A 27,750-nucleotide genomic window follows, 5' to 3' on the forward strand; every position below is an offset into this window, starting at 1 on the left:
AAATGGAGATCACATTGAACAGAAACTGTCTTGAGATCTACGAAGCAGATTCTTAACCACGGGGCAAGCACACATAGCAAGGATCCAGGAGAAGAATTCACTAAGAGAGAAATGCTGCAGGAGCCTCCCAACAGAGATCACATTTGATGACTATACTGACTGTGGTTCCAGTGGGGAGGAACCAGAGACTGAGCAAAATGACCTCTCCTAGTGTTTCCATTTTAAAAATTCAGACTTTAGGATTTATAAAGCATGTAAGCCATAATATAAACTATGAGTTGAGAAATATTTAATAACCAGCATGCCATTTAACAAATGGCCAACTGCGTGTTTGTGTGTGTGTGTGTGTGTGTTAATACATCCATGCAGCACAGCCATCATGACACTCACGGCTCAGTGATAGTTCTCAAGGGTTTCGGTGTTGTGATTGAAATGTTTTTCTGTCCTCTGAACAACCTTGAACTTCCTTTAGGATAATTTAACACTACACTCCAGTTCTAAGAAGTGGGAAGTAGAAAATACAATAACTCCATCCTTTTGGTAATTCAGGGGATGAAAGTATTCTCTGGGGAAGAATAATGGGAGTAGAGTAAAGAACTAGTAGGGAAAAATTAATTCTTATGGGAGACTTGAATGTTGACAGAAGAGAACAAAAGAGGGAATTGGGAGACTCATTCCAAAGAAGATGCTTTTTACTAACAATTGATACTGCTGCCATGAACTAGCCACTGGGAATAATTTGATTTTTGTGACACTGAAAATTCCCTTCATATAACCTTAAAATTCATGGACATTAAAAGAAACTCAAGGGAAATGTTATCTGGGTGTACTCACTATTGGCCACAAAAGGCCTGAGCTTATGTTTCTGGGAGGGATCTTTAATGGGCACACAGGAAGTGCCATGGCATTCTTACTGCTGCACCCCAGAGGATTAGTTCTTATCTTGTGCTCTAAAAAAAGAAGCAAGTTGTCTCAACAACAGGGGATTGACATGCCCCTTACTTTGTTACTTTATAGAATGCTGGTCGCAGAGAGAGTATTCAGCTTTGAGAGACAAAGAGAAGCAGCATTATATGACACAGGTAGCATTTTGGAGGTGGAGTTCACCAGGAAAAACTCAGTATGGAAGGAAAGGTCAGACAGCAAGTGTCCCAGGGCAGGTTATGACTCATGAATGAGTCCCTGACACAGGAAAGGGAAAGCTCATCCTGGGTGCAATTGGAGGGGACAAAAGAAATAAGGATAAATTTCAGTAATTCCTGGCCAAGAATTAACTAAAAAATGATGTTGGAGCAGAAGTTTGCATAGGAATCCCCATATAAAGAATTTGTCTTTCAGAATAAGTCTTACAGAATAAGGCTTAATCTTTCTTAGGGAATCATTTTGTCATCTTCATAATGGCTTGATCGAGACTGTCATCATGGGAAAGTGTAAAAGTTTATTGAAGAGGCCAGCGCTGCGGCTCACTTGGTTAATCCTCCGCCTGTGTCACCGGCACCCCGGGTTCTAGTTCCGGTTAGGGCACCAGATTCTGTCCCGGTTGGTCTTCTTCCAGTCCGGCTCTCTGCTGTGGCCTGGGAAGGCAGTGGAGGATGGCCCAGGTGCTTGGGCCCTGCATCCGTATGGGAGACCAGGAAGAAGCATCCAGCTCCTGGCTTCGGATCGGCGCAGTGCCAGCCATGGCGGCCATTTGGGGGGTGAACCAACGGAAGGAAGACTTTCTCTCTGTCTCTCTCTCTCACTGTCTAACACTGCCTGTCAAAAAAAAAAGTTTATTGAAGAATAAGCCATCTTCTTGGAGTGAGTGAGAGGCTCCAATGGCAGACCACATCACTGGTGATATTAAAAGAGAATCTTTCAAACCACACTGCCTTTGAGCCCAGCCTGGAGTGCTAGTGGGGGATAGGGTGCCCACCCAACCCCGTGAAGGGAGAGCACTTTGCTTTCTCCTCATCTTCCCACGAGGGAACCCAGTGATTGGCAAGGAGGAAGCACCATCTTAATAAGGCCAGGAGAGGATGCCATGGCAAGCGCATACCTGGGGAATTTTATCAGAAGGATAAACCCACAGTCCCCACTGACTTTGAGTCTGGCCTGTAGTTGTGGGTGGGGAGTGGGGCACCCACTTAGGCCTGTGAAGTGCTCCCCTTCCCCCAATCTATCATGGCACCTAGATTCAACCTGCCAAGGTGGAGCATCAACCAACTTCTCTCAGGTAGGCAGCTGGCTCTGGCCTTGGCTCTCTCTATAGATAGGGAAGGCTCACAGGGCTGAGAATGGATCACCTGCTCCCTGTGCCTGTGGGAGCTCTGTGGGCTATGACTGTGGGAATTCTAAGACTGCATGATAGGGTAAGGGTGTGGCCAGGTCTCTGGGTAATCACTGTGTCTGACTTCAGAGGTGCAGAGTTCCCTGAGTGCCTGGGTGAGTCGTCACAGACGATTCTGTGCTCATACTGAGGAACACACAAATCCTGTGTGTGGTTCATATGCCTGCATTAAGTGAGGTGTGTAGCCACTCTGGGCTCACTCTGGGAAGTGGGTTCACCTTGGTAGAGAGGGGTGAGGCTGAGATCATGCCATCTGATGCAATCATACCCTCCTCTCTCTGACAATAGAGATCTACCATGCCCAACTATGGTGTTACTCTGGACCTTGCCCCACCCTCAAGCTCTGTCCTGAGCTCCCTGCCCCCACCCAGCACATGCCTCTGGATATATGCTGAAGGAACAGACATTCTACTAAGCCATGGAGTCATATTTCAAGTATAAGAGGAGAAAACCAAATATTTCCACAAATGCCTGGAAATAAATATAGAATTGCAAGAAACATGAACATCAGAAACCCTGCAGGCTAAGAGAATGGAGAGACAAAGTCCAAATCCTAAAAGAAAAAAAAAAAAACAAAACAAAACTGTCAACCCAGAATACTATGCCCAGTAAAGCTCTCATTTATAAATGAAGGTGAAATAAAGACCTTCTAAAACAAATGAAAATTGATATAATTTGTCACCACACATCCAGCCTTACAAATGATTCTTGAGGATGTGCTCCACATAGAAACAGGATATGATAGTCAGCATCATGAAAGAATGTGAAGGCAGAAAATCTTCTAGTAAAAGCACAAAGGAAATCCCAGATAATGGGGATATTTATGGAAAAATGGTAGAACCAAGCCATTACTTATCAATAAGAATCTTGAAAATAAATGGCCTAAATTCTCCAATTAAAAGATACAGATTGCCTAAATGGATTAAAATACAAGATCCATTTATTTGCTGCCTACAAGAAACACATCTCACCAACAAAGATACATACAAACTGAAAGAGAAAGGATAAGAAAGGATATTCCATGCTAATGAAAGGCAAAAATAAGCAGGAGTAGCGATCCTAATATCAGAGACAATAGACTTTAACACAAAAATTGTTAAAAGAGACAAATAAGGGCACTATATAATAATTAAGGGATCAATTCAATAGGAAGATGCCACTATAGTAAATAGATATGCACCCAATGCCAGGGTGCCTGGCTACTTAAAACAAAAACACCCTACTGTCATCAATGGCAAATCAGCTACACAAGAAACCAATAAAGAAACAGTGCTAATCCACACTATGTGCCTAATGGCCCTAACTGTTGTCTGCAGAACATTTAATCCCACAAGTGCAAAATACACATTCTTTTCATCAGTACATGGAACTTTATGTGGGATAGATCATATGCTAGGTCATAAAGCAACTCTCAACAAATACAAAAACAACTGAAATCATAACATGTATCTTTTCTGATAGTAATGGAATGAAGCTGAAAATTAACAACCTAAGAAACTCTAGAAAACATGTAAACACATGGAAACTGAACAATATGCTTTTGAATTAACAGAGAAGAAATCAAAAGAAAAATCAAAAAGTTCTTAGAAATGAATGAGTATGACAACACAACATATCAAAACTTATGGGATACAGCAAAAGCAGTGTTAAGAGAGAAGTTTATAGCAATTAGGGTCTACAATAAGAAACTGGAAATGCATTATTGGAAATGCTTGAAATAAATGGTCTACCAATGCATCTCAAGGAGCTAGAAAAACAATAATACATCAAACCCAAAATTAATAGGAAGAAAGAAATAATTAGAGAAGAAATAAGCAAAATTGACACCAAAAAAGATACAAATATCAGTGAAATGAAGAGTTTGTTTATTGAAAAAATAAACAAACTTAATACACTAAGGGCCCAAATAAACAGAAAAAGAGAGAAGACTCAAATTAATAAAATCAGCAATGAAAAGGAAGATATTACAATGAATATCACAAAAATGAAAAGAATCATCAGGAATTACTACAAACAGTTAAAACAATTATATGTTAACAAATTAGAAAATCTAGGAGAAATAGATTCCTGAACACATACAAACTACCAAAATTGAGTCAAGAAGACATAGAAAACCTAAACAGAACAACAACCAAGATGAAGACTGAATGAGTAATAAAAAGTCACCCGAAAAGAAAAACCCAGGACTGGATGGCTTCACTCTTGAATTCTACTGGATATTTAAAGAAGAACTAACTCCAATTCTTCTAAAGCTATTCAAAACAATTGAAAGGGAGGGAATCCTCCCAAACTCCTTCCATGAGGCCAGTGTCACCTTAATTCCAAAACTCTAAATTAGATACAACAAAGAGAGACCTATAGACTAGTATCTCTGATGAACATAGATACAAAAATCCTCAAAAAATACTAGCATTTTGTTATAGCATCTTGAATTGACTAAGCTTCTTGTCCAATTAAAAAGAAAAATAATAGCAAAACTCTGATTTAGGGGCCCTCACTATTTGTCAGGAATAGTTATACTTAATTTTAGGTACATTATCTTCTACTACTCCTAATTTTATGTAAATATATAAATAAATAAATGAATATATATATAAAGATGGATGTACATAAATATGTAATCAACAAGCCATTGATATGGACTTTTATTATACAGATGGAGATATTAATGGCAGAGAAAAGAGAGAGGAGATGTGCCAAGTAATTATGAAAAACATTGAAGATTTTTTTTCCAAATCAGAAGAAACTATGAGAGGAAGCCAAAAGTTTATTTGGATATTCACATTGACTTACTAGTGCAATTACTTGTTTTATGCATCCAGTTTCTCTCTCTGCAAAAAGGGATGATAGTGATTATCTGTTTCCAAATACGTAGCAAGTAACTGTTATGATATTTGCTAATACATAATTCTAAGTTTTGTCATTATGCTAGCGAGAACAGGTACATAGAATCATAGACTGTTAAATTATCTGCTTTAGAAATCTTTCAGTCTATTGTCTAGAGATGAAGTGACTAGTTAAAGGTCACACAGGGAGCTAGATGGACAGCTCTGTGGTAGGAATTCAAAGGCTCTCACTCTTTTGTCTTGTGCTTTAAATGCTTGGGAGTAATGAAGGGAGGGAAGGAGATAGTATGAGCAACTCGGGAACTACCTGACTCTTTTGTACCTACCTGTACTCTGTTTGTGTAGGACTGTCAGAGCCTGGGTGAATGTAAGGCAGAAATTGCTAATTGAAATGCCTGTATAGACATTTGAACTTTTTTTTTAAACATAGAGAGCCAAAAACATCTGTCTATGCTATGTGTGTGTGAAAACCAGTTGTGATCTCTGGAGGTCTGGGAGGAGTCTCAAGGTGTTTCAATTTACTCAAGTAAATTTGCACAGAAATCTGCTTCTGCATAGCAAGAGCTCTTGCCTAGGTACCGGTTGGACATTGTCCCAAACAGCTATCACTGTCCCCACAAACTTCCCATGGGAAATGAGAGGCTGCTATCCTATACTCTGAACTCAGGGGAAGTTGCTTGAACTGGAGAAGCAAACTTAAAGGCCACTGGACAAAGAACCAGAGTGGCAGAGGTAAAATTGTGGCTAACTCTGAAAGTTAACTCTTCAAGCCATGGCTGGTTATGGTCTGGAAGACTGTTATCATTTGTTGTGTACTTAGTAGCAAGCTACATCTAAGTTCATTGTCTAGAAGAATTAAGAAACTAGGAATCAAATAGAATTCCTTAACATCTGACCAACTTGTTCTGCTGAAGTCTAAACTTCATTGAGGTGAAATTTCAGATGAAAATTCTTCTGGGGTAGCAAAAAAAGTACTTAAACTTACCCAGGAGGATAAGGTTATCACGCATTCCTAGTATTAGATTTAGATTTCGGTTTGGAGACAGGGAGGGGGAAAATAAATGATGGAGGAGTTGGAAGATGTTACCCTTTAGAAAAGCAGAGTTTCTAGAAGATGTCTGAGGAAGACGATGACTGCTTTTTTTTTTTCCAGAATATTTTACAGACTAATGTCTGCAAATACTAACTGATAGAATAAAAAAGGGAGAGAAAGATCTAACATGGGAAGCGGGATACACAGCAGACTCATAGAATGGCAGATGTCCTAAACAGCACTCTGGCCTCAGAATCAGCCCTTAAGGCATTCGGATCTGGCTGAAAAAGCTCATGAGAGTATTTTAGGCATGGAAAGCCAAGACACTTTGGCAAAAAAACAAAAACTAAAACCAAAACCTAAATGAAAGATCTCTGCTAGTGAGATCCCAGTGGAAAGAACAGGCCATCAAAGAAGGAGGTAGCTTTCTGAAGGGAGGAGAGAACTTCCACTTTGACTATGACCTTGTCTAAATAAGATCAGAGTCGGCAAACTTGAAAGGCTTCAATAGCCTTGGCAACTCATGACAATAGCCAAGGATGATTAGTGACGCCATAAACAAGAGTGCCAATTTGTTAAGTCAGCAACAGGAGTCACTGTGCACTTGCTCCTCATGTAGGATCTCTGTCCTTAATGTGTTGTACATTGTGAATTAATGCTATAACTAGTACTCAAATAGTATGTTTCACTTTGTGTTTCTATGTGGGTGCAAATTGATGAAATCTTTACTTAATATATGCTAAATTGATCTTCTGTATATAAAGAGAATTGAAAATGAATCTTGATGTGAATGGAATGGGAGAGGGAGCGGGAGCGGGAAAGGTTGTGGGTGGGAGGGAAGTTATGGGGGGGAAAGCCATTGTAATCCATAAGCTGCACTTTGGAAATTTATATTTATTAAAAAAAGTTAAAAAGAATATTTTCTTCAACAGTTATTGATTGATTTAGATTTTCTACCTTTCTTTGACTCAATTTCATGTTCCTTGAGTGAATTATTATTTTTAAAAAAGATTTATTTACTTGAGAAGCAGAGTTATGGAAAGAGGGAGAGACAGAGAGAGGTCTTCCATCTGTTGATTCATTCCCCAAATAGCCATAATGGTCAGAACTAGGCCTATTTGAAGCCAGGAGTTTCCTCCAGGTCTCCCACACAGGTATAGGGGTCCAAACACTTGGTCCATCTTGCACTGCTTTCCCAGACCATCAGCAGGGAGCTGGATTCAAAGAGGAGCAGCTAGGACTCAAACCAGTGCCTAAATGGGATGCTTGTGCCATAGTGCAGGCTTAGCCTACTACTCCACAGCACTGGCCCTGGCCCTGAGTAGATGAATTATTAGCAAGCAGCTATGTTCAGGAGATTGGTTTGAAGAAAACAGAAATTAAAATGCAGGATATTCATCTAATAATGCTAATATTGGGGTATGGTGGTGAGGCAGGTAAGACACCACTTTGGATGCCTGCATCCCATATTAGAGTGCCTAGATTCAAGTCCTGCTTCTGCTTATTTTTTTAAGCTTTTATTTAATAAATATAAATTTCATAGGCACAGCTCTGGAATATAGCAGTTCTTTCCCCCATACCCGCCCTCCCACCCCGACTCCTATCCCACCTCCTACTCCCTCTCCCATCCCATCCTTCATTAAGATTCATTTTTAATTATCTTTTTATACAGAAGATCAACTCTATACTAAGTAGATTTCAACATTTTGCAACCACACAGACACACAAAGTATAAAGTACTGTTTGAAGACAAGTTTTACTGTTGATTCTCATAGTACAACACATTAAAGACAGAGGTCTTACACGGGGAGCAAGTGCACAGTGACTCCTGTTATTGATTTAACAATTGACACTCTTATTTATGATGTCAGGGTTCACCCGAGTCTCTTGCCATGAGCTGCCAAGGCTATGGAAGCCTTTTGAGTCCACAAATTCTGTCAGTATTTAGACAAGACCATAAGCAAAGTGGAAGTTCTTTCCTCCCTTCAGAGAAAGGTACCTCCTTTGATGGTCCTTTCTTTCTACTGGGATCTCACAGAGATCCTTCATGTGGTCATTTTTTGCCACAGTGTCTTGGCTTTCCATTGCCTGAAATGCTCTCATGGGCTTTTCACCCAGATCCAAATGCCTTAAGGGCTGATTCTGAAGTCAGAGTGCTGTTTAGGCGTTTGTCATTCTATGAGTCTGCTGTGTTGCCTGCTTCCCATTTTGGATCATTCTCTCCTTTTTAATTCTATCTATTGTTATTAGCAGACACTTGGTCTTATTTATATGATTCCTTTGACACTTATTCCTATCTATATGATCAGTTACACATAGTACCACCCTGATTAATGGGATTTGGAGTCCATGACAAGTTTTTAGCTTTATCCTTAGGGGTAAGTCCATGGGAACATGTACCGAACTGTGCATCTCCTCCCTTATTCCCACTCTTATTTTTTACTGGGATCAATTTTCAACTAGATTTAAATAGCTATGAATAATTCTGTGTTAAGTAAATAGTTCAACCAATGGTATTAAGTAGAAAAAGAAAATAGTAAAAAAAAAAAATAAAATAAAATAATAAGCTGTTCCTCTAGAGTCAGGACAAGGGCTGATGAAGTCATTGCTTCTCATAGTGTCCATTTCACTTCTACAGGTTTCCTTTGAGGTGCTCAGTTAGTTGTCACAGATCAGAGAGAAATATGATATTTGTCCCTTTGGGACTGGCTTATTTCACTCAGTATGATGTTTTCCAGATTCCTCCATTTTGTTGCAAATGACTGGATTTCATTTTTTTTTAACCACTGTGTAGTATTCCATAGAGTACATATCCATAATTTCTTTATCCAGTTTTCTGTTGACAGGCATTTAGGTTGATTCCATGTCTTAGCTATTGTGAATTGAGCTGCAACAAACATGGAGGTGCAGAGAGTTCTTTTATTTGCTGATTTCATTTCCCTTGGGTAAAATCTGAGGAGTGGGATGCCTGGGTCATATGGTAGGACTGTATTCAGATTTCTGAGGTCTCTCCATACTGTCTTCCACAGTGGCTGTGCCAGTTTACATTCCCACTAACAGTGTATTAGGGTATCTTTTTCCCCACATCCTCACCAGCATTTGTGGTTTGTTGATTTCTGTATGAAAGCCATTCTAATGGGGGTGAGGTGAAACCTCATTGTGGTTTTGATTTGCATTTCCCTGATGGCTAGTGATCCTGAACGTTTTTTCATGTGTCTGTTCTGCCTCTGCTCTGATCCAGCTTCTAACGTGCACCTTGGGAAGCAGCAGATGATGGCTCAAGTATTTGAGTCCCTGTCACCCAAGTGGAAGACCCAGGTAGAATGCCCCAGCTGTAGCCAGCGTCTGAAGAGTGAACCAGTAGATAGAGAATATTTCTCTCTTTACCTCTATCTCTTTCAAAAAAAAAAAAAAGAAATTAAAATAATGGTAACATAAGCAAAGTGAGAATATCAGGCCATCATTCAAAAGTTGTCACAGTTTTAAGAGTGAATTTTTTTTTTTTAACAGGCAGAGTGGATAGTGAGAGAGAGAGAGAGAGAGACAGAGAGAAAGGTCTTCCTTTTTGCCGTTGGTTCACCCTCCAATGGCCGCTGCGGCCGGCGCATCTTGCTGATCCGAAGCCAGGAGCCAGGTGCTTCTCCTGGTCTCCCATGCAGGTGCAGGGCCCAAGCACTTGGGCCATCCTCCACTGCCTTCCCGGGCCATAGCAGAGAGCTGGCCTGGAAGAGGGGCAACTGGGATAGAATCCGGCGCCCCAACTGGGACTAGAACCCAGTGTGCCGGCGCCACAAGGCAGAGAATTAGCCTGTTAAGCCACGGCGCCGGCCTTAAGAGTGAATTTTAACACAAGAGTTTACTTGAGAGAATTCTCATATTACTGTTCAAAGGTTAAACATTTTTTGAAGCATTTTGTGAAAGGATGTGGGCTGCTGGAGTGTTAGACATTGTTTATTGAGACCTAGTATGGATGTGACATTTTTGAGATATCAGTTGGCAGCACCGATTAACACCAAAGTATGTTTCATTCAAATGTTTGAAATTGGTTCCATTTAGATTAAACTATAGCACAGAAAAAGACTCAAAGCAGGAGTATATTAAGGAAAAATGAAAGAAATGCGAATATCAGCTATGTGACAGTTAATACAGAATACAACATAATGCATAGGAATGAAACCGATATCCTGTGATATGATTGCCATCTTTAGCCCTTGTTTGTACTCCTGTGGAACTGTGGTCTTCCCACTTTTTATTTGTTGACTATTATAGTTAGTGGTGAATTAAGCTTGTGGTTATAGAGCGGGTTAAAATTATGTTTTTACACAAATTAATGAAAAGAAAAGAAGGGAGGGAAAGAGGGATATTAGGGAAGGGAGAGGGAGAGAAGTATTGTTGTTTTCTTAGAACCATACATATGAAATACATGAACTCTGTTCTTGATACACAAGTATGGAAATGATTTAGGGGAAGTAATTTTATGTTCGAAGAGAGTTTGATTCATTTTCTGAGAAACAAATAACTATACTCACCATCTAAACAATAAAATAGTATTCAAGCTTGGATGTGGCTGAATTAATCATAGATTTTACATTTCTAAAAGCCAGCAGATCTTACAGTTGGAGAAGATGAGGATATGAAAAAATACATTGAGAAAATGAAAATGACTCACTTTCAAGGTACCTATTAATTCACTTAATTTTTGATTTGTGTTCATGTCACAATGAGCAATAAATTTGTGAAAACAGACATGGAGATTGATAGAGCTTTTGAAAATGAAAATAACCATGATATTAGACTGAAAACTGTCTATAGGCTGCAAGGACACGTTAGGTCAATCTGTCAGAAATAGGAAGGCACGCTCCACAGTCATTTCATGCTGTGTTAAATATGTAAGAGATGATATCCGAATTTGACAAATAATCTACAACATGCCTGAGAATTTTTAGAGAAATGCTATAGTTAATGGGTAAAGCAGTAAAGAAAATTCTTATGAGTTTTTCTAAATTTAGAAAAGCCCATCTATGTTCATGTTCACAAACAGGCTTAAGGACACTACAAATGCTACATCTACAAATTCTATAAAAGAGACACTTCTAAAATGTTTCCTGTTTTATACTTATATAATTTCTTAATAAAATCTGGAGAATTTCCCTGTTAGAGTAGCTATTATCAAAAGGAAAAAAGATAAACAGTTGCTGGAAAAGATATGGAGAAAAGGGAACTCTAACACACTGTTAGAATATAAATTAGAAGAGTTATTGTGGAAAATAGTGTGGCGATTACTCAAGAAATTAAAGAGAATTACCATATGACCCAGCTATCACACAGCTGGGATATATCTGCAAAGGAAATGAAATCAGTAGGTTGGAGAGAGATCTGCACTGCTACGTTTATTGTTCATGAGCCCGCTGAGGACGGGAATCTGCCTTCTCCCAGGATGGCCTTCTACGCCTCGCCTGGAGGAACAGTGGAAGAAATGTTTAATAGCTGAGATCTGGAATCTACCCAAATGTTTTTCAGTGCTATAGATAGTAGCATACTATGCAACCATCAAAAAATGGACTGCTATCAATTGGGCCAACTTGGCAGGAGCTAGAGGTCATTGTAAGTGAGATGAGCCAGACCTAGCAAGATAAATCCTACATCATCTCACTCGTATGTGGAATCTAAAAGAGTTGACCTCATGAAAGTATATAGTAGAATAGTTGCTACTGGGGAGGGTGGGAGTATGGGGAGAGGTGGGTGAACAGGTACAAAGTTACCTGTTCAGGGAGAATAAGTTCAGGTTTTGTACTGCACTGTAAGGTACCACAGCAAACAATAATGTATGTCATATTTCAGAACAGCTAGGAAGAGAGGATTTTGAATGTTTCACCACAAAGAAATGATAAATGTTTGAGGTGATCAGTGTACTAATTACCCTGAAGTGATCATTACACAATGTATACATAATCCAAATGCTACATTGTAACTCATAAGTTTGTACAATCTGTGTTAATTAAAATTCTTAATTAAAATTCAGAAAAATCTGGAGATGTGTTTTCCAAGGATAGGAGCAATGGGAAATTGAATTAGACTCATATGTAAATCAGTCAGCACAATGTAATGACTTAAAAACCACCAAGTTAGCATAATGTTTTTGTGGTGAATCATTAACATTTGAGACAGTTTGAAATAATCTAGTGATTAATAGAAAATGCAAAAATCTATATTGCTTAAGATATGGAGTGCTTTAAGGTGACATACAGGAATCTAGACAGGAATGCAGCAGTAGCAGGGCTTAGGCAGACATGGCTTTGGTTTTCTTTCTTTTTTTTTTAACTTTTATTTAATGAATATAAATTTCCAAAGTACAGCTTATGGATTACAATGCCCCCCCCCATAACTTCCCTCCCACCCACAACCTTTCCCGCTCCCTCTCCCCTTCCATTCCCATCAAGATTCATTTTCAATTCTCTTTATATACAGATCAGTTTAGTATATATTAAATAAAGATTTCAACAGTTTGCCCCCACATAGAAACACAAAGTGACACATACTGTTTGAGTACTAGTTATAGCGTTAAATCACAATGTACAACACATTAAGGACAGAGATCCTACATGAGGAGCAAGTGCACAGTGACTCCTGTTGTTGACTTAACAAATTGGCACTCTTGTTTATGGCGTCAGTAATCACCCTAGGCTATTGTCATGAGTTGCCAAAGCTATGGAAGCCTTTTGAGTTCACCAACTCCAAACTTATTTAGACAAGGTCATAGTCAAAGTGGAAGTTCTCTCCTCCCTTCAGAAAGATACCTCCTTCTTTGATGGCCTGTTCTTTCCACTGGGATCTCACTCGTGGAGATCTTTCATTTAGGTCATTTTTTTTTTTTTGACAGAGTGTCTTGGCTTTCCATGCCTGAAATACTCTCATGGGCTTTTCAGCTGGATCCGAATACCTTAAGGGCTGATTCTGAGGCCAGAGTGCTGTTTAGGACATCCGCCATTCTATGAGTCTGCTGTGTATCCCGCTTCCCATGTTGGATCATTCTCTCCATTTGTTTTTCTATCGGTTAGTATTTTCAGACACTAGTCTTGTTTATGTGATCCCTTTGATTCTTAGTCCTATCATTATGATCAATTGTGAACAGAAATTGATCAAATGGAATAGTGAGATGGCATTGGTACATGCAACCTTAATGGGATTGAATTAGAATCCCCTGGTATGTTTCTAATTCTACCGTTTGGGGCAAGTCAGCTTGAGCATGTCCCAAACTGTACATCTCTTCCCTCTCTTATTCCCACTCTTGTATTTAACAGGGATCACTTTTCAGTTAAGTTTCAACACTTAAGAATAACTGTATTAATTACAGAATTAAACCAATAGTATTAAGTAGAACAGACAAAAAAAATACTAAGAGGGATAACATATTAAGTTGTTCATCAACAGTCAGGGCAAGGGCTGATCAAGTCACCGTTTCTCATAGTGTCCATTTCACTTTAACAGGTTTCCTTTTTGGTGCTCGGTTAGTTGTCACTGATCAGGGAGAACATATGATATTTGTCCCTTTGGGACTGGCTTATTTCACTCAGCATAATGTTTTCCAGATTCCTCTATTTTGTTGCAAATGACCGGATTTCATTGTTTTTTTACTGCTGTATAGTATTCTGTAGAGTACATATCCCATAATTTCTTTATCCAGTCTACTGTTGATGGGCATTTGGGTTGATTCCAGGTCTTAGCTATTGTGAATTGAGCTGCAATAAACATTAAGGTGCAGACCGCTTTTTTTTTTTTTTTTGGCATAAACAAAGGTAACTTGGTGCAGGGAAGAAGAAAATGCAACTTGATGAATAGACTACTGTGCACCTAAAACATACTCATATTTGATTTCCAGATCTTACTTTAGGAAAATTAATTTTTTTGACCAACAAACTTTAGAATTAACATTTTACCTAAGGTACTGGTTTCTAGAGATGGATAGGGAGGAAATCAGATAAAATTCACAAATACTTGCAAAGTAAAAAACAATTAATCAGTGAAATGTGATTTGCAAAGTGTTTACCAGAAAATTAATATAAAATAAGATCAATTATTTATTGTCAGGCTCCATATAAGTTACAGTTGTCCTTTGTATCTACAGGAGGTTGGTTTCAATGATCCACATTAGATATCAAAAACTCACAGATGTGTAAGTCCCTTATATGAAATGGAGTAGTACAAAGGGTTTTCAGAAAGTTTGTGGAGGCGTGGGTGTATGGGCTAGTGGTTAAAATACCAGCTGGGAAACCTGCAGCCCATGTTGGAGTGCCTGGGTTAAAGTCCTGGCTCTGTACCCATGCCAGCTTCCTGCTCATGCACTCCTTGGCTCATGATGGGAGAGACCTAGGTTGAGTTCCTGGCTCCTGGCCTCAGCCTTGTCCCAGCTGTAGTGAGAGAGTATGTCAGTAAATGGGAGCTCTCTGTCTTTGCATCTCTAGCCCTCAAATACAGAAATGAAAACTTAAAATTTCATGGAAATTGTGTATGATAAAAAGTTATACATAGATTATAAAATGTTTTTGTACCAAAAAATACTTAACTTTTCATCATATGTTCCATGAGCTTTTTGAAGCTCCTCTGCATTTGCTTTAAAACATCCTGTATAGTTTAGTTTAAATCTTCTCTATAATACCTATCAATGTAAATGCAATGTAATTAGTTGTGTTGTTTAGGGACTAATGAGAAGAAAAAAGTCTGCACATATTCAATATAGACACATTTTGCCCCCAAATTATTGGTCAATCTGAGGTTGGGTTGGCTGAATTCGCCAGTATGGAACTCGGGGGCATGGAGGATAAATTGTATTGAGTTTCATGTAACATTTTTGAACAAATTTCATAGTTTCATATAGAGCGGGGTGGATAAAGGTGATGCTCTCAAGGAAGAAACTAGGTGAAATCTCTATAATTCCAATGTGTCTTGTAAGACATTTGTGTATGAATTTACATAGTAACTAAAGTAAGTATTTGCCTTTCAAAAGAGTATTTAATTCTATAACGGCCAGTTTGCTTTAAAGGTGCACTCCTTACATCTTTAGTTCACAGCTTGATCTAGATGACTTTTGGTAGCAGTTTGTCTTCCAGATTGAAGCTCTCTCACTCCACACTCTCTCAGGGGAGCCTCATGGATGAACACCTTAGTGATCACAGTGCCAGAGGCTGGCAGAGGTTTTCCTTCAGACTCTAAGACCGGACTTCCTGCTTTCTTTTTTCTCCCACTGTCATTGAAGAACCTTGGAGTTTGTTTTTCCTCCAAGAAATGCAGTTCTGAGGCCAGGGGCCCACTGGTTCCAGCACCAATGAAAACATTATTTTCTTATAAAGCAACATATGCTTGTCATTAAAAATTACAAAAGTTTAGAGAAAAGTGAAATGAAAAATTTCCAAAACCCCAAGTCCTATTCAAAGGCAACTATTAATGGTATTTTGGTTTATATCCTTCATGCTGTTTCTCAATTTCTTTTCCTTTTTTTCCCCCACAGGCAGCATGTGTATGTGTGTGTGGGTGAGGGGGACATTTGTGAAACACTCTTTTGTACTTTCTTTTTTCTCCTATTCCTTTCCACTGTAATCAAGTGCTTTCCCATACTGGGGCCTACTCAATCACATCATTTGTACCATTTACATAATATTTTGCCCAGCAGATAGGTTACAGTTCACTTACTCAATGTTCCTATTGGTGTACATTTACCTTGTTTCTAACTGGCTGATATAAATAATGATGTGATGAACATTTTCGCATATGAATCCTGTTATGCATTTAACATTTGATCCTTAGGATGAATTCTCAGAAGTTTGGGGCTTTTATCACAAAATTTCTCCTAGCTTATAAATAAGTATTTTAGCACATCAAAGTGAGTTGAGATAAAAGGAGGATTGGGTTGTCCTTGAACCAAATTTGCTGTGATGGTTTTCCAGTGTCGTTAATGAAGCCCTGGAGAGAGATGGTTGCTCCAAAATGGTACTGGAAAACACAGACAGGTGTGTGTGTTGAGAAAGCAGCATTTGTACCTGGAGGCAGAGAAGCTATGAGCAGCAGCAGCCAATGGCCCTTTCTGTTTCACTGCTCCCAGTCATCAGCATGAGTTTAAGCACTGGTTTGTTTGAAAACAGGTCTTGAAAAACAGACTGACTTTATCATTCTCTCCAACTTTCACTTTCTGATTTTTCCTTTTGCCCTTTAAATATTGCCTGGGTTCTAGAGCTGTGCTGGCTTCTATAACTGGAGGATGCAAATGGAATTCAGCAAACATAAGGTTTGGGTAGCTTTTTAAAAACTGCTTAAGTCATGTTACAGTAGAGTACATTTTAAATGTGGGTCAGTAATTCAACCAAGACACAGTGGCTCTGTGAGTCACATATCTTTCGGTGTTGGTGCAAACTGTTGAAATCTTTATACTAAATTGATCTTCTGTATATAAAGAGAATTGAAAATGAATCTTGATGCAAATGGAAGGGGAGAGGGAGCGGGAGAGGGGAGGGTTGCGGGTGGGAGGGAAGTTATGGGAGGGGGAAGCCATTGTAATCCATAAGCTGTACACTGGAAATTTATATTCATTAAATAAAAGTTAAAAAAAAAACACTTCGTGACCCTAAGGCGATACCTAAGGAGGACAGGACAAAGTAGCCTGGCTGATTTTGTGATGAGTGAAAAATGGGAAGTGGCTAGAACTCCCATGCAGTAATTTAATGGGGAAATATCACTGGAGCCCTCTAGGGACTGGAACCAATGGATGACAACTTGTCATCCACTCTTGACAGCTTTCAGTCCTTTTCCTGACAATTGATGTCACTGCTTTCATTTATTATGTAACTGTAATTAATGTATCTCACTGTGTGCTAGTGTGACAGATACCATGGGTCCAACAGTAATATTTCCAGAAGCTCTTTTGTATATCAAATAGCCTTGGCTGGAAGAATCAAGGATATTTGTCACCAACCATCTTCTCAACCAACCAGATGGGTGATGATCCCATTTGACCCAAGGTAGCATTTCCCATCTCACCAAGGACGTTACTGGGCTCATGTTCATTCTTCCATGTATTTTTTAAAAAATAAGTAGACATGCCTCTGAGAGGAATAGCCAGGACTACAGATGGCTCTTCAAGGCCAACAGCATATGGGCTTCTTATTGGGTTATTAAAAAATTTAGTTTCTTTTTATAGTTTTTTCTCATTCCTTTTTTCATTATCACAGGGTGAAATTGCATCCATATTTTTTATACCTTCTCTGTTATATTTATCAGGATATCATATACTTTTACAATCCAGGCATTTCGAAACTATCACCAGGGCACTGATCGTCAATAAGGCATCTAAAAGTGTTAGAGCAGTTTTTTCGCTTCTAGACTCGAGCTAGTACAGTTCATCTGTGCCCAAGTTGTGGACAGTTTCCAAGGCTGACAATTCAAATGCTGTTGATTTAGCTCTGTGGGTACCTGCCCACCAGAAGCTGTCACTGCCCATTACTGGGTCAATCTTGCCCACTCAGGAACTTAAGCATAGAGATACTGAGCCTAAGCCAGTGAGAGAGACTGTTAAGGGTAAGAAGAATAACAACTTCGATTTCCTTCCTATGGAAGAAAAAGATACCTTTTCCTCCTCTGTCCCTTCATGCCCCATGATAAAAAGCACCAGGCAAATACTGGGGGTGAAAGCTAGGGCTGATGAGCCAGCTAAGGATGGGGATCTGCCTTCTTCCAGGCTGGCTCTCTATGCCTTGCCTGGAGGAACAGTGGAAGAGAACTGCTTAAATTACACCCACTTCAGAACCTGTGACAGATTCTGCCATGAAGGGTTGGGGAAAGTTGTTGGCAAACAACACTCGTTTCAGCTCATCACTGCAGGTGGGTTTTAGGGTTTTCTCTTTGTGGCTGACAGCAGGAGGTTAGTTAGGCTTCATTTCTCTGAATCTTGGTTTTCTGAGCTGGTCATTGGGGCTCTTTTTAGCTCTCGAGATCATGGATTTTCTTTCTTTGTGCTCAGAATGGCAGACAATGGATGTTAGGATCTCTACAGTTCTGATCTCCTATTTGATACATTAATTCTCCAAGAGCACCTATAAGAAGGGACCTTGGCTTCCATGGTTGGCACTGTATGAAAATCTTACTTCCATTTGCTGTCTTTGTTATCTGTCATGCTGGCCCAAGGCACCATCATGGCACCATCGTCTCTGTTCCTTGCCACGAATGCCACACTGTTGATTCTTATCTACTGCACATCCAACTTGTACATCTATGAAGTTGGTTAAGTGGCACAGACAATCCTACCCTTATTCAGGAAAACCTGTCCCACTTAGGTTTCTAACAGCTCTTTGGTACCCATGGCTCACGGCAGTGCCCAGGTGCCTTATTGCAAATGCTGGTATTTTGTTGCCCTAGCCTCTCAGCTTTCATGCAGAGCTGCCACACCCCTTCTGACACACAGATTCACTCTATGCTCCGATTTGCAGAGGACAATGTGTGCAGAATGTGAACTCTGGAATCACAGACACTCGAAAGTGAATCCTGCCAGCTATGAGATGTGCAACCCCAGGCCGATGACTGTACCTTTCTGAGCTGTGATGTCTTCCTTTGTGAAACAGATCACTCATCTCAGGCTCATTGCAGAGCTTTGAGGGGGTCCATCTTTTAATATCGCACAACACAGTTTCTGGTCCCCAGGGTGGGCTTGGTTGTGGTGAGTCCCCTTCTTGTTTGCTGTCTTGGATGTACTCCCTGGCATGTGCTGTCTCCCATGGCAGTGACATTGCCCTGCCAGTTTGTCTTGTTGCTGACGTTCTGCATGGCTACAAGCTCCATGTCCTCTTATGCACAGTTTGTGCGTCATCTCCTGCAATCCCCTCTTCGTTCTAACCATTGCTTGCCGGGGTGAAGTGCCTGGACAGTGTGCTTCCTTAGAACCACGTGAATATACCTCTGTCCTTGCACAAATCAGCCCAGCACCTGCGACACTATTATTCTTAATGATGGCAGGCTGTGCATTTGCAATGTGCCAAACACTGCACAGATACTTCACAAACATTATGTCAGTCAACTACACAAAAATCCATCACTATCACCGAGTTACTGTTACACTCATTTCACAGCTGATGACCTTGGGGCTGGAGAGGTTAGAAAACTGCATGGTAGAGGCCATGCAGTTAGGGAAGGTTGAGATGCATTCAAACTTAGACAGCCTGGCTTGAGGGCCTGTTCTCCAGTTTGTTTGCCTCCTTTCCTAGCCTCTGATTTCTTGGAGGGCACGGACTCCTATCTCTACATTGCTGTTACCCAGTGATGTGCCTGGCATGCTGTGGGGACTCAGAGAATGTTTGTGGGATGAAGCCTTCGTTCCTGGTTCAAATCTGGACCCTCTCCCAACCCCCCCCCCCTTTATTTGAAGATCTATTTATCTGGAAGGCAGACTGACAGAGAAGGGAGGGAGGGATGGAGATGTAGAGAGAGAGAGAGAGAAAGAGATCTTTGATCTCCTGGTTCACCCCTCAAATGCCAACAGCAGTCAGAGCTAGACCAGACTGAAACCAGGAGCCAGGAACTCCACCTGTGTCTCCGATATGGGTAGCAGGAATTTGGGCCATCATTTGCTGCCTCCCAGGTGCATTAGCAGGAAGCAAGGTAGCTGGGACTCAAATCAACACACTGAGATGGGATGCTGACATCTCAAGAAGCAGCTTAACCTACTGTGCCATGACATCTACCCTTGGCCTATACTTTTCAGGTGGACAGTTTATCTGAGACAACAGTTCTAATTCAGGAAGGGCTGGCTGGAGTGTTGGTGTCCAATATCCGATTAATGGTGCCTGTGTGTCTCTCTCTGCATTATTTCCATGCAGAGATCGGTAAGCTTGCCTCCTAATATCCATCTCAGCTTCACCAGTAAAGAGAAGACAGGCTCAGTGCACTGCTACGTTCCAGGGGTAATCCAATCCTAGCAGGCTAGGACTCACTTTGCTTGTAGCTTCAAGGCCAATCACAAACAATGCAAACATTGCTGTTTGGACAGGAGTGTCCCCACGTGGCCATGAGAACATTAAAACAAAATGCTCCTAAATATTCACATAAAAGAAATCCCTAGCCTGAGAAAAGGCGAAGAAAGAAAAGCTCCCAGCTGCTTTGTGGATATATGCACACAGCTGTGTTTGCTGGACATACAAGACCAATAGTGCCAGGGCCTTCTGGAGTTTGTATCTGACCCAAGATAATCCTGAATGTTGTTTGAGTTAATATATTTAAAAATATTTGTAAATGGAGATATACGATTGTATTTTAGCGTGATGATTGTTGTCTTAAACAATGGCAAATAAAGAAGAAAATCACCAAGACCATTTACTGGAAATCATATCCACCCAGACCCTGCCTTGCCTTTGGGTCTGCGTGCCTGCCAGGGGCTGCTCTTCTGTCCTCATGCCTGCATGCCTGCCCTCGGTCCCAGCGCACAGGAAGTCCCTTGTTGATTTACACATTGCCAAGCCTGGAGACGCCACCGTTTTACTCTTGCTTTTTGCAGCTTTGATTTCAATTTGTGCTTTGCTTTTTTTTTTTTTTTTTTTTTTTTTTTTTTACCACAGTTTTCCTCCCAGGGCTACTTGAAAAGAATACCAAGCAAGCAGTATCCTTTGTCATATGACAAGAATGGGAATACAAAGGGAAGCACAAAGTGGCTGTGGTTGGTTTACCCCTTAAACTGGCTTGATAGATTCAAAATAAAGCTGCTGGAGAATGGAAGTCCTAACATAAAACTGCACTGTTTGATTGGACGATGGAAGAAAACAGCACTTGTTAAATGGCAAAAATGACTATCGGTGGAGGGCGAACCTTGTTTTGAAATGTGTTCTATTTTTTCAAGCTCTGATGGAATTAAGTCAAAGAAAGAATGATTCAGTTTATCAGCTCTGTTGTTTTTTAAACCCAAGTAATCCCTCTTGCATCCTAATCTGGCCACGCAGCCCTCTGTCCCTGGACTGATCAGTCGAGTTTAGTCTCATTGTCACCCATCGCACAAACCATAGCTGCTAACTGCTCCAGGTCTAAACGCTTGGCATAAAAATCACAGGCTGCAATTTTAAGGCTATTAACCCTTTTCTCCTCTTCTTCTTCTTCTTCTTCTTCTTCTTCTTCTTCTTCTTCTTCTTCTTCTTCTTCTTTTTTTTGATAACAACTATGTAGGGGCCACAGCTTTTCTCCCATCTTTTCTTTTTTTTCCATCTCTCCTAGGATTGATTGTGTTGACTGTTTCATGTCACATGTAAGAAATTAAGTAGAGCTTTGTACACTCAATTCATCAGTATAATTATCATTATCAATAATGAATGTCATTAGTGTTATTCTATCTTTGAGTAAGTCCTGTTGCCTTCTCCTGTATTCTGAATGTGAAATTGGACTGCTGCTTATCATCCCCGGGGATTGAATTACCATCTTCACCCCGAGATTATTGCAGTAGCCCCCATTAGGCAGTTTCCCTGCTTTTATTCCCTTTTCTTTTTAAAGATTTATTTGAAAGTCAGAGTTAGAGAGAGAGAGAGAGAGGGAGAGACAGACAGATCTTCCATCTGCTGGTTCACTCCCCAAATGGCTAAAACGTCTAGGGTTGGGCCAGGCCAAAGCCAAGAGCCAGGAGCTTCATCTGGGTTTCCCATGTGGGCCTAGGGGCCCCAGAACTTGGGCCATCTTCCGCTGCTTTCCCAGGCACATTAGCAGGGAACTGGATTGGAAGTAGAACAGCCAGGATTCGAACCAGCGCCCACTGGGGATGCCAGTGGCTTAACCGGTTATGCCACAATACTGGCCCTGCTACTACTCCTGGCTCTTCTTCAACCCAGTTCTTCACATAACTGCAGAGGAGTGACCAACACAGCCTCTGGAGGAGGCTGCTTGTGTGTGAGGCTTTGTTTTGCCAACATCTAGCTGTGTGTGCCCTTGGACAAGACCTCACTTTCCTCATCTGGAAAAAGGGAGTCACAGTAGTTCTCATTCTAATCATTTTCTGTGGAAAGTAAATGAGATAATGCATGTTAAGTATTTGCCACAACTCTGACACACATGTGCTGGCATTATTATTGTTACTGAATTGCTGAACAGAACAGGGTGGGATGAGTTTGATTTGACACCAGGTCTGTCTGCAGCAAGATTTATAAAGCAAAAATATATACACCATATGTATATGTACTTTCTATATATATGTAGATCATATATATAGTTTATATATAGGTCATATGTATGAACTATACTTTCTATATGCTATCTGTATGAATATGTATACATAGTATAGAAAATATGAACCACAGAAAGTTGAGAGTTGAGGCCGGCACCGTGGCTTAACAGGCTAATCCTCTGCCTTGCGGCACCGGCACACCGGGTTCTAGTCCCGGTTGGGGTGCCGGATTCTATCCCAGTTGCCCCTCTTCCAGGCCAGCTCTCTGCTATGGCCCAGGAAGGCCGTGGAGGATGGCCCAAGTGCTTGGGCCCTGCACCCGCATGGGAGACCAGGAGAAGCACCTGGCTCCTGGCTTTGGATCAGCGAGATGTGCTGGCCGCAGCGGCCATTGGAGGGTGAACCAACGGCAAAGGAAGACCTTTCTCTCTGTCTCTCTCTCTCACTATCCACTCTGCCTGTCAAAAAAAAAAAAAAAAAAAGAGTTGAAGGGGAAGAGGAAATGATGATTTACTTTGTTTCCTTTTAATGATTAAGTCCCTTTTAAATGATCAATGCTGTATGTAAATTCCCTTGTATTTTTAGTGGAGGCCAACATGGCTTCTAGTCATAAGTAGCTAAAACATGTTTGGGAAGAAATAGAGGGAGAAACACAGTCACACATAGCTTAATGATGGGGGATATATTCTGGGAACTGCACCATTAGATGGTTTCATCATTGTGCAAGCATCATAGAGTTCCTTACACAAACCTAGGTAGTCTAGGTCAGTCATGCACCATGGACTATTGATACAATCAAGAGATTTGGTAACCATAAGATGTTTGAGTCTGCTGCCAGCATAATACAGTAGACTGTTTATAGTGAACTTGTAAAACATGAACAAAGATATGCTCTGAAATAATGATAAAACGAGTAGTACAGTCAATACATAATCCAGTAGCATAGTTGTCTATTATCATTATCAAGTCTTAGGTACTCTATGTAATTGCATGTGCAATACTTTTATGTAATTGGCAGCACAGTTTGTACCAGCTTCATGACAAATACATTGATAATGCATCTTATTATGCATCACACTATGTTGTTATAATATTAACCATGTCACTGGGTGATAGAAATTTTTCAGCATCATTGTAATCTTATTGGACCAACACTGTATATATGATTTGTTGTTGGCATGATTGTGTAATCAAAATCAAGAAGCTGTGATGAAAGTTCTAAGAAAAGTCTAGTAAGGGAAAGATAGAAGGGCTAAGAAAAAAATGCTAGGAGAAAATGAATATTTAAAATATTATGTTCAAATATTTGATTGAGTGGCCTCTTAGACAACTTAAAAAGTAAGGCTAGAATGGAAGGTTGGGGGTCAAGCTTTAGATGGTCTTCAGTGCTAAAAAATTTGCACCTAATGCACCATTTGCTAGACCTTGTGCCAAACACTTTTACAGGTGAGGGGATTTCAAAAAAGTTAGTGGGAAAATAGAATTAAAATATACATTATTTTTGCTGCATTTTTTGAAATCATGCATGTCTTTTCCAAATATGCATATTCTGGCAACTTTTTAAAGACCTCTGCATTACCTTGTTGATTCTTACTTCAATCCTGTAACACTCAGAAGCTAAATTAGTGCCCAAAATCGCTTAGCTGATCAATGAGTTGAGATTTAATCTCAGCTATGCCCAGCTTGGATATGGCCTCTGTTAGATACCTTGCTAAACACAAACACAACTTATTTAGAGGTAATTTAATCTTGGGGTGGGGTTAGAGTCAGAGTCCAGCCTCAGGGATTTTGTGGCATTCTTGAGGTAAGATGTAAAAGGACTGGATTAGGGATTGCTGTATGATGGAGAGGAAGAGAGTGTGTGAAAGATAATAAAAAGAATCACAAAGTAGGTTGATATATGAGGGTGAAGGGAATAGAACAAGGAAGACTTGAAGTTTTTGAACCTCAGTTCTGGGAACATGGGGATGTACTCAGCAGAAATTGGAAAGCTCTGAGATGACTTGGAGGAAAGATATGAGCTTATCCAGAACTTCCATCTTTGTTGCTCCAAACACTTAAGGTAGGCATAGGTCAGGACCCTGGAAGATAGAGCGGTGATTTGGGCAGTGCTTTAACCTGCAGTGAAACCAAAATGAGTGGAGCCTCTTTCCCACGTGCCCTAGAAACCTTGTTTTGCACTGGTGAGCAGAAAGAATGTGGTTTTTGTTATGATGCCTTTGAATACTACTAAGCCACAGGCTGAGGAGGTTCTGATGCGTGAGGAAAGGGAAGGATTTGGCAAAATTTAGGGGCTGTCAACAGCTTTTTGCATTGTAACTGTCACAGAGCAATGTGTGAGTGTACACAAGATGATGAAAACAGAACCTCTCATTGAATTGCTCTCTTTGGAGAGCAAAATTGGAGAGAGGTTTTATACACACCCACTTGCCTATCACAGCGATAGGGAAATCTGGCTGTGCATAGGCATATGTAGATGCATATATAGTGATTTCCAGAGTTACACAGCTACGCAATGTTAAACATTCTAAACCTGCTAACCCTGTCCCAGAAAGCAATTCTGGTATAACCTTAGTGTGGTTCTCTTGGATGGGAGGATGTGCATCTCAATCAACAGTGCCTTTCCCACAAAGAAGCCTCAGAAAAATGAAAAGCCTCACAATTCAGCCAAATGCTACCAACCACGTTTTTCTCATCACTTGGGAACAGTCACTGTATTTATACAAATATGTAGATTATAAATTAGAGAAATTAAAGCATTAAATGTTGTGTAGAAGTAAATTTCCTGTTTAAGTATGGGTTAGCCCTTGTTGCCAGATAAAAACACGTTGATTCTCTTGGATAGAAACTTCTCTAAGATGGAGTGAACACAGCTGTCCTTTTTGACATCTTTCACTAGAATGAAAAGCCATCATTTTCTTTTGGTCTGACTTAATAATGTTCTCATTGACTGGCAGGGATGCTGGGGATATTTGGGCCTATGTATACAGGCCCCAAACTGCTCACATTTGGAGTTCATGGTTCCTAGGTCTGAGTAACTGTTCTGACAATGTTCATCCATTCTGCCTCCCTGATTTCCAACCGAAATGGGTGGGAGTACCAGGCATTTAGTGCCCATGACTGTGTGGCATTGAAGGCATGGATTGTCTGTTATCAACGCCAACACTATAATTAGTGTTTTTTCTTTTCTTAGTTCTTTGTTTCTTGTGTATATTTTGCATACTCAAGAGTTCTGTATAAAGAACTTAAGATAAATTAGGTATTGCCATATTTTTAATGAGGACATTTTCTAATTTTCTTTATTTTTAGCTCTTGTTGCTTATTTCTCCTAGAGAGTTAAGGAATAAGTATATCTAGACTCAAGGAGAATGGCTGCTAACTGAAATTAACGTGTGTGCCTAGGATGGGAATTAAAGTGAGTGTAATAGCAACTGCCACATGCCAATGCTCTTTTAAAGCATTTTACACATATAAATCTCATTTGATCTTCTCCATAGCTCTCAGTATTGTCATTCCTGTTTGCAGGAGAAATGACTAAGCCTTTAAAATGTAGAATAACTTATTGAATGTCATAGAGCTGGAATTCCCATGCCATCAACGCAAACACTACATGGCTATAGGACTCTCCCTTACTCCACTGGATGACTCAGTTTTTTTGGATTGTATGAAGGGACAGAAGGCGAATGTGTGGAAGCCTTCAATAGGATAGAATAGTGCTCCATACTTCATGTTGATGCTCACTGCTTTCAAACACGTAAAGGATCTGCTGAGAGAATGAACAGTTGGGCAGCTGTGGAGCCTGCTGATCACATGGGAGGCCTGGTGGTTCTCAGGACATGGGGAACAGCTGCTCTGTCATGACACCAGATGTCCCCTTATTTTGCCTGGCCTGTTCCCCTACTCGGTGGAGTCTTGAGAGAACTGCTTGCTCGCTATGGGGAGGAAAGAATCATGACTATTGGCCATTCTCCCCTTCACTCTCAAAAGTACAGAATTGAATTTCCTCTTACTTCTTGAAAAAGCACCAATTTATAAGACACTCACTTGGCTAATCCTCCACCTGCGGCACCGGCATCCTGGGTTCTAGTCCCGGTCGGGGTGCCAGATTCTGTCCTGGTTGCTTCTCTTCCAGGCCAGCTCTCTGCTGTGGCCCGGGAAGGCAGAGGTGGATGGCCCAAGTGCTTGGGCCCTGCACCCGCATGGGAGACCAGTAGGAAGCACCTGGCTCCTGGCTTCGGATCAGCCCAGCGTGCCGGCCACAGCGGCCATGTGGGGAGTGAACCAACAGAAGGAAGACCTTTCTCTCTGTCTCTCTCTCACTGTCTAACTCTGCTTGTCAAAAACAAACAAACAAACAAACAAACAAACAAAAAAAAACCTTCATTATGAAGACACAGAGTACAATACAGTCTTGAAATTCCTCTTTATTGCTTTGGCAAGAGTATCTATTCATAGGTCACATTATCTAAATAGATGTGATTATTGCACATTTGATTGTTTAAACTTTTCTGTTTGAATAGAGGGTGTTATAGATGACCATGAGTAGAACTAGCATGACTAAAGCAAGCTGCTAAAGAAAGTTAAATTCTAAAAAATCCGCATGGTAGGGAGGGTGTTGTGGTACAGTAGGTTAAGCTGCCTCTGGAGATGTCAGCATCCCATATTGGAGAGCAACTTCTTTTTTAAAAGATTTATTTATTTATTTGAAAGGTAGAGTTACAGAGAAAGAATAGACACAGACACATACACACACACACACACACAGATCAACCTTCCATCTGCTGGTTCACTCTCAAAATGGTGCAATGGCAAGCCCTGGGCCAGATTGAAGCCAGGAACCAGGAACTTTATCCAGGTCTCCCATATGGATAACAGGGGCCTGAGTACTTGGACCATCTTCTGCTGCTTTCTCAGGTGCATTAGCAGGGGGCTAGATTGGAAGTGGAACGACGGATATAAACCAGCACCCATATGTAATGCTGGCACTGCCAGTGGCGGCTTTACCCATTTTGCCACAATGCTGGCTCCAGAGTGCAGCTTCTGATCCAGCTCCCTGCTAATGCACCTGGGAGGCAGCAGGTGATGACCCAAATACTTCAGTTCCTGCCACCCATGTGGGAGACTGGGATGAATTCCTGTCTACTGGCTTCAGCCTGACTCAGCCTTGGCCATGGCAGGCATTTGGGAGAGTGAACCAGAGGATGGAAGAGCTTCTCTCTGTGTCTCTCCCTCTCTTTGTCATTCTGCCTTTCACATAAATAAGGAAAATTTTTACACAATGGGCATGATAAGTGTCTTTAAAGGATAGCTTTTTTCACTGTAAATGATGATGTTTTTAAATTTACACAGAAAGCCTCATAGCTCTCAT

At 40.6% G+C, this 27,750-nt stretch overlaps 1 protein-coding gene across 4 annotated transcripts in view; it reads right to left on the reverse strand.

Moving 5' to 3' along the window:
* TRPM3 (transient receptor potential cation channel subfamily M member 3) overlaps positions 1-27,750 on the reverse strand; it is a 948,117-nt gene that overhangs the window by 141,597 nt on the left and 778,770 nt on the right. The window lies entirely within an intron of this gene.

This window comes from Lepus europaeus, chromosome 12 (assembly GCF_033115175.1).
Source record: "Lepus europaeus isolate LE1 chromosome 12, mLepTim1.pri, whole genome shotgun sequence".
Lineage (NCBI taxonomy): Eukaryota > Metazoa > Chordata > Mammalia > Lagomorpha > Leporidae > Lepus > Lepus europaeus.